Raw genomic sequence first — 5962 nt, 5'->3', positions numbered from 1 at the left:
GGGGGGGTGAATCAGTATTATATAATTCTTTTAATAAATCTTCTTTATTTGTTCTTTGAATTATTTTGCATGTCAGTACCATAAAATAATGAGCATGAACAAAAGAAAACAGATAGTCACACCAAAGAACACAAGATGTAAGGTGGAAACCCAATGTGGGTGAAAACCACCTGCTGCAATATGTCTCTATCTTCTTTCAAATTAGAAACTCCTTTTACAATGGTTTTGTACTGATGCAATCCTTTACCAGTACGCAGGCTGCAACCTGCAGAGAGCTACAACTCTCTCTCGTTTTCCAGTCTCTCCTGGAAGGGAGCTACAACCCCCTACTTCTTTTCATAAAGCATCAAATGATCATCAAGAATATAACAGTTACAGTCCACTACAGTTATCAGATCAGCAATAACAGAACTAACCTAGAACACCTTATCAACAGAGAAATTCAATCAACAGAACATCTTAAGACAGAGACGCAGTTTTCCCTTCTGTGGCCTGCGTCGCGACGCAATTCACCTTCTGCTTTCCTGCGTATACCCGCAGGTATCCTTCTGCAGCACTGCGTGCCCACGCACTGTTCCTTGAACTGCACTGCGTCCTGTTGCTGCAGGGACGCACCCAGAAACACTATCGCGCCGCGTACTTTGCTACAGGGACGCACCTAGAAATGTTATCGCGCCGCGTCCTTTTGCTCCAGGGACGCACTTGAACCTTAGTCGCTCTGCGTCCCCACGCAGATCTCTTGTTACTGCACTGCGTCTCGGACGCACCTGAACCTTTCTGCGCCTGCGTCCCGGCGCACCTGAACCCTTACTGCACCTGCGTACCTCCGGGCATAGATGATTTCAAGACTTCAGAAGTAACCCAGACAGTCAGCTCTACAGATCTGAACATGCGCCGAAGAGATCTTGGTCCATCAGTAGATTCGCCTTGTTTAGATCTAGACCAGATCTAGCCCACATAAGATATTCAACCAAAAACATGCTCAAGCCAAATGATCTCCTTTGCTTTATATAGGAAAGCTCTTCCTTAAAACATGGATCAATACCACGAGCCGACACCATAATAACCCAATACCGTCGGCTAAATACCAAGAGTAAAACATAAGAAACCCCATGTGTGCTTTTCTCTGCCTTGAAATGTGTGCACTGGGGGGACGCACCTCCTGAACGGCTGCCCTGCGTATCTGGACGCAGTCCCTGCATGGTGTACTTGTGGGTACGCACCTTCTGAACTGCTTTCCTGCGTCCTTCTTAATTTTCAACAAATTGAGAGCCTTGCCACGGGAGTTGCCATCAAGTACAACATCTGTAACATATAGCCATACCAGAAACATAATGCCAACAGTCTCTTCGATGCAAGGGTTGCATTATCCTCCTCTTCCTTGGTCTTATACCTACTACTGCTACTACTTCCGTCAAGTTTGACCTTGACTAAGTTTCTCCTCAACTCCTCTTGTTTCAAAGTTGCCCACATCTCATCCCGATTTGGCAATGCTGCTCTACCCAAGATACTCTAGACAAAGTCTTGCCACTCATCTAAGACAGAATTGAGGGCTAGTCTAATAACCTCTAAATCCTAAGGTGTATTCCCCACAACAAAAAAATCACCACATGTTTCCTTATGCTTTGTGAGGAATGGATCCACATGCTCCCCCTTTTGCATCTAAGTAGATCTCAGCTTCTGCTCCAAGTACATCTTCCGTTGCTCGAAAGATCCCTGATATAACGTGGTCAAGGCATCCCACATCCCCTTAGAAATCTCTCTACTAACAATGTGACACACCACGTGATCCTTGACTCCATATAGGATCATCCTCTTGGCCTTCGCCATCTCTGACTTGTACTTCTTCAACGGATTTGGGTCTGCAGGTCTAGCCACCACGCTATCGACGTATGTCTTGAGGGCATGCTCATCTATAAGGAATGACATTCTAGCCTTCCAGATGACATAGTTGGATGCTCCATCCAACCTGTCCTGATCCCTCAAGCCATTGGTTGCCTTTTCTTCCAAAAATAGAAAGTTGAATGACATCCTCTCTCCTTTGTGTTGCTGTTGGGCTAGCCTACGCACTCCCTGCTGGAGCTAGTAAAACCACTGCCCCTTGCTGCTGCTCAACTCTAGAGAATTCAAAATCCTTGGCTAGGAATTATCTGAGGAAGAAATTCCCTTTGTCGTGCTTCGTCTCTTTCTTTGGACAATCTTCTGCCCAACAAACTGCCTACGGAAATATCTCTGTCCCATCGACTCTCCTCACGCTGAGGCTTCACTAATGCTCCCCCTGCCCAGGCAAAAAAATTGAACTGGAAGCCCTTCTCTCTGTCGATTCACTCGAAGGGAGACTGCCTCGAAATTTCAACCCTTTGACTAAGAACTCTGTAAACCCTCTAGGTTTCTGAACTGCACCTCCTCTAGCTTTTCAAACTCGCTCTTCTGCTCAACGCTAGATCTACCGGCTCTACTCTTCTTGCTTCACCTATAGCTCTGATACCATGTGAAAATTCCTCAACCAGAATCCCTACTGCAACAATTGATGATATTATTCCTTTTTTTTTAAATTCCTTTAAACAAATTACTTGTAGTTTCCTACAATAATATCGTAATACATTCACTACAGCCTTCACTTAATTAAATATTATGTGGAAATAAGAGACTGATAAAGAAAGAAAATACAACACAATAGACACCGTTATTTTTGGACAAATGTCTCCGGAAAAACCCAATACGAGAAAACCAGTGCAACAGATCTGAGGGTTTATTATTATTAAGCTGTAGAAGATTTTGAATACCTCTCGGGATATTCATTTACAGAGAGAAACACTGGCAGAAATATTTGTGAGATTATCTCACACAATCACTGATAAAATCCCGGTTGATCCGGACACTAGATGAAGTGCTTCTAGTAGTCTCTACCCTGCCTCTACGTAGTCCTCACATAGTCCCAATGTCAACCTCTCTAGGCACTGCATCACCCAGTTTGCTGATCGATTTGCTACCTAGAGTCTCTACTCTCAGCCTCTCAATCTCACACTTTGACTCTCGGCAGCTTCTGAAACTGACTTTGCCCATCAAAATATTGGACTCTCTCTCACCCTCTACACTACCTCTGCGTGGCCCTTTGTGGCCCTGCGTCAACCTCTGCATCTGGGTTGTTGGATCACTCTTTGCCTCTCTTTGCTAATGATTCTCCAGCTGAGAAAATCTCTCTCTCTCTGGATGCTATCCCTGCCCCTCAACTACAAGAAATCTCTTCGATTAGAAAGTTTGGAAAAATCTCTTAGGCATTTTGTAATTGTTACATATCTAAATATAGGTTGTTGAACCACTTTAACCCAACATAGTCCAAAACTATTAATTTTAAGCATGAATTTAGAAAAGAAAATGAATGACATCAAAATAGACATCAATTTATTATTTGTACATAAATATTTTCATTTAGATAAATTTGTTTTGAAAATTTTATCTCACACAAACAACAACCAAACAAATACCATCCTTCATTCAAAACCTCTTCATATATCAATATTTGTATATAGATATTTCATCTAGATTAAAAAAATTACATATTTTACTTCCCATCAATAAAAAAAAACCAAACAAATACCATCATTTTATTCAAAACTGCATAATAATATCCTTTTATTCAAAACCACATAAAATATCAATATAAAACTACAACCACAACCAATATACAATACTACCACAGTCTACTTAGAAAATCCCACAACATATACAATTGACTGTAACTCTTTCTCGCAACGATCTATGCCAAAAATAATGCCTCTAGCAGTTCAAACATAAGAAATTGTCTTGTAAATGGCAATGAGGTAGGCTAGGGCATTCGAAGGATACGCTCCCTCTACGGTAATCACCAATAGTTGATATCATTTAGCACTAAACCATTCATACACTTTAGAATAGTTGTCGATCTTTCCTTTCCGTGAAAGGTGAACCCACTCAACATCTTTGGTGTTATTTTTTTTCAAATAATTAGTTATTAATTTATCCTTATAATTTAAAGATCCAATTCAATTTTGTTTCTGTTTCTATAATAAATCTTTAGATACATTTGTATTTTCAAATTCTACCTTTGATGAAACTATAACAAAAAACAATAACATCTTACATAGAACAAAAATAATAACAAAACTTTAAATATATTACGTTAATAAGCCAATATCAAATAAGCTAAATGACCAAAAATATCAAACCAATTTTATGATGTGTACATAAACATTTTCACATATATATAAAACTTGACATCGCCAACAATGAAGCATATACCATATATCATCCTTCTATTAAAAAGATCTCAAATATTAATATACAACCACAACTAATCAAACCCAAAATATACAATATTAATTCTTCTCTACAACAAACTAATATTCCCTGGGTCCAGAATAGAAGACAGCCACCTCGACATGCAATTTTAGTGAAATCCGGATTCCGGATATGCCATTTTAGTGAAATCTACTTGAGTTCAAATCTTGGCAAAATGCCACCTCGAAGCATATCCAATACCATAAATTTATTGGCCACAGTTTCTATTCACAACCAATGAATATCTCCGGAATCCATAATGAAACAATGTCAAATTATTTATTTACTAGAAAATTTAAAAGTAAAGAATAATTTGATTAAATTAAGAATTATTAATGGTTGAATATCAAAATCATGATTCAAACACTGTCTCTACAAGATTTAAAAAAAAAAATTGACCGATTTTGACTACTTTTGGTCGTCCAAGCAGTTCCTCTGCCTATGTAGACTACTCCTTTTAAATGCACTTAAGTAGGTTTTATGATAAGTTTAGTATACAGTTTTACTGCTTAGTATGTGACAGTAAAATTATTGATTATAAAAGCTTTTTATATATAGAAAATTAATATTTACAACACTTTTTAAAATTTTATTAACTTTAAATCAATAAAACAATGAATATATTTTATTAAGTTTATAGAAATATAGAAAGTTTTTATAGTTTTTACTATGTGAGAGTTTAAAATTCCTTTGTAACTAGTAAATATATGCTGAAAATAAATGCAATGCAATTAGGAATTCCTTTACAAGAGAATGTCCTATGGGCAGGTATTCTATTCTACAAAGTTACGAGACTTGCTAATAAAAAAAATTAGATTTTTGATTTTTTAATATAATTTTTATATCTTATAATTCAATTAGAACCACATAAAAAACTATGAAAAAATGTATATAAATTTTAAAAAATAAATTTTTTTTTTTTTTTTTTTTATGAACAATTATTATTTAAATGTTTTGTATAGTTATTTATTTTTTAATTTTAATTTTTTTTCACTGATATGAGCAAAATTTCAACTTTGTAGAATGAGCTCTCGGCACAATAAATCATTTTTTTTTAATTAATTAAATAGTTTGAGGGATTCATGTAATGTTACATAGTTTACACAAAATATGTGAGGTAATTATCCACGTAGAATTGTATTTTGCAAATGTATTTAATAAGACATACAAAATACAAAAACTTTAGGAAATAGTTATTTACATGGTATAATATTGTGCAAAGATGGCAATAAGACATTCAAGTTATGGTCTATTAAAATGTTTGAAAAATAAACTTTTAATTTTTATTAAAAATTTATATATATTTATTTTTCAAAATTAAACATTATAATTGACCACTATTAAATTAATAATAATCCACTATTAAATTATAATTTAATAATGAATAAACAAATCATTATCAACCAACCATTATTAGAATATACATTAACAAAAGAATAATAATATTTTTATAGCATTCCAATCCACAGAAGTGTTGTCAAAATTACAGAGTTTCTTTTTTTCTAGTTAAGACTAACCTAATTACCCACAGGGATTTGAACCGGTGACCTATGGCAAGGAGTGCCTTAACAGCGCACCCATTCACCATCAATCCAAAGCACCGTGGGCGTGCAAATTACAGAGTTATAAACTTGGTCCTTAA

Source organism: Pinus tabuliformis, chromosome 8 (assembly GCF_031772625.1).
Source record: "Pinus tabuliformis cultivar Carrire ecotype Pingquan chromosome 8, CPIR1, whole genome shotgun sequence".
In the NCBI taxonomy this organism is placed as follows: Eukaryota; Viridiplantae; Streptophyta; class Pinopsida; order Pinales; family Pinaceae; genus Pinus; species Pinus tabuliformis.
The sequence above is the reverse complement of the archived record's forward strand: the minus strand, read 5'-3'. Positions refer to the sequence as shown.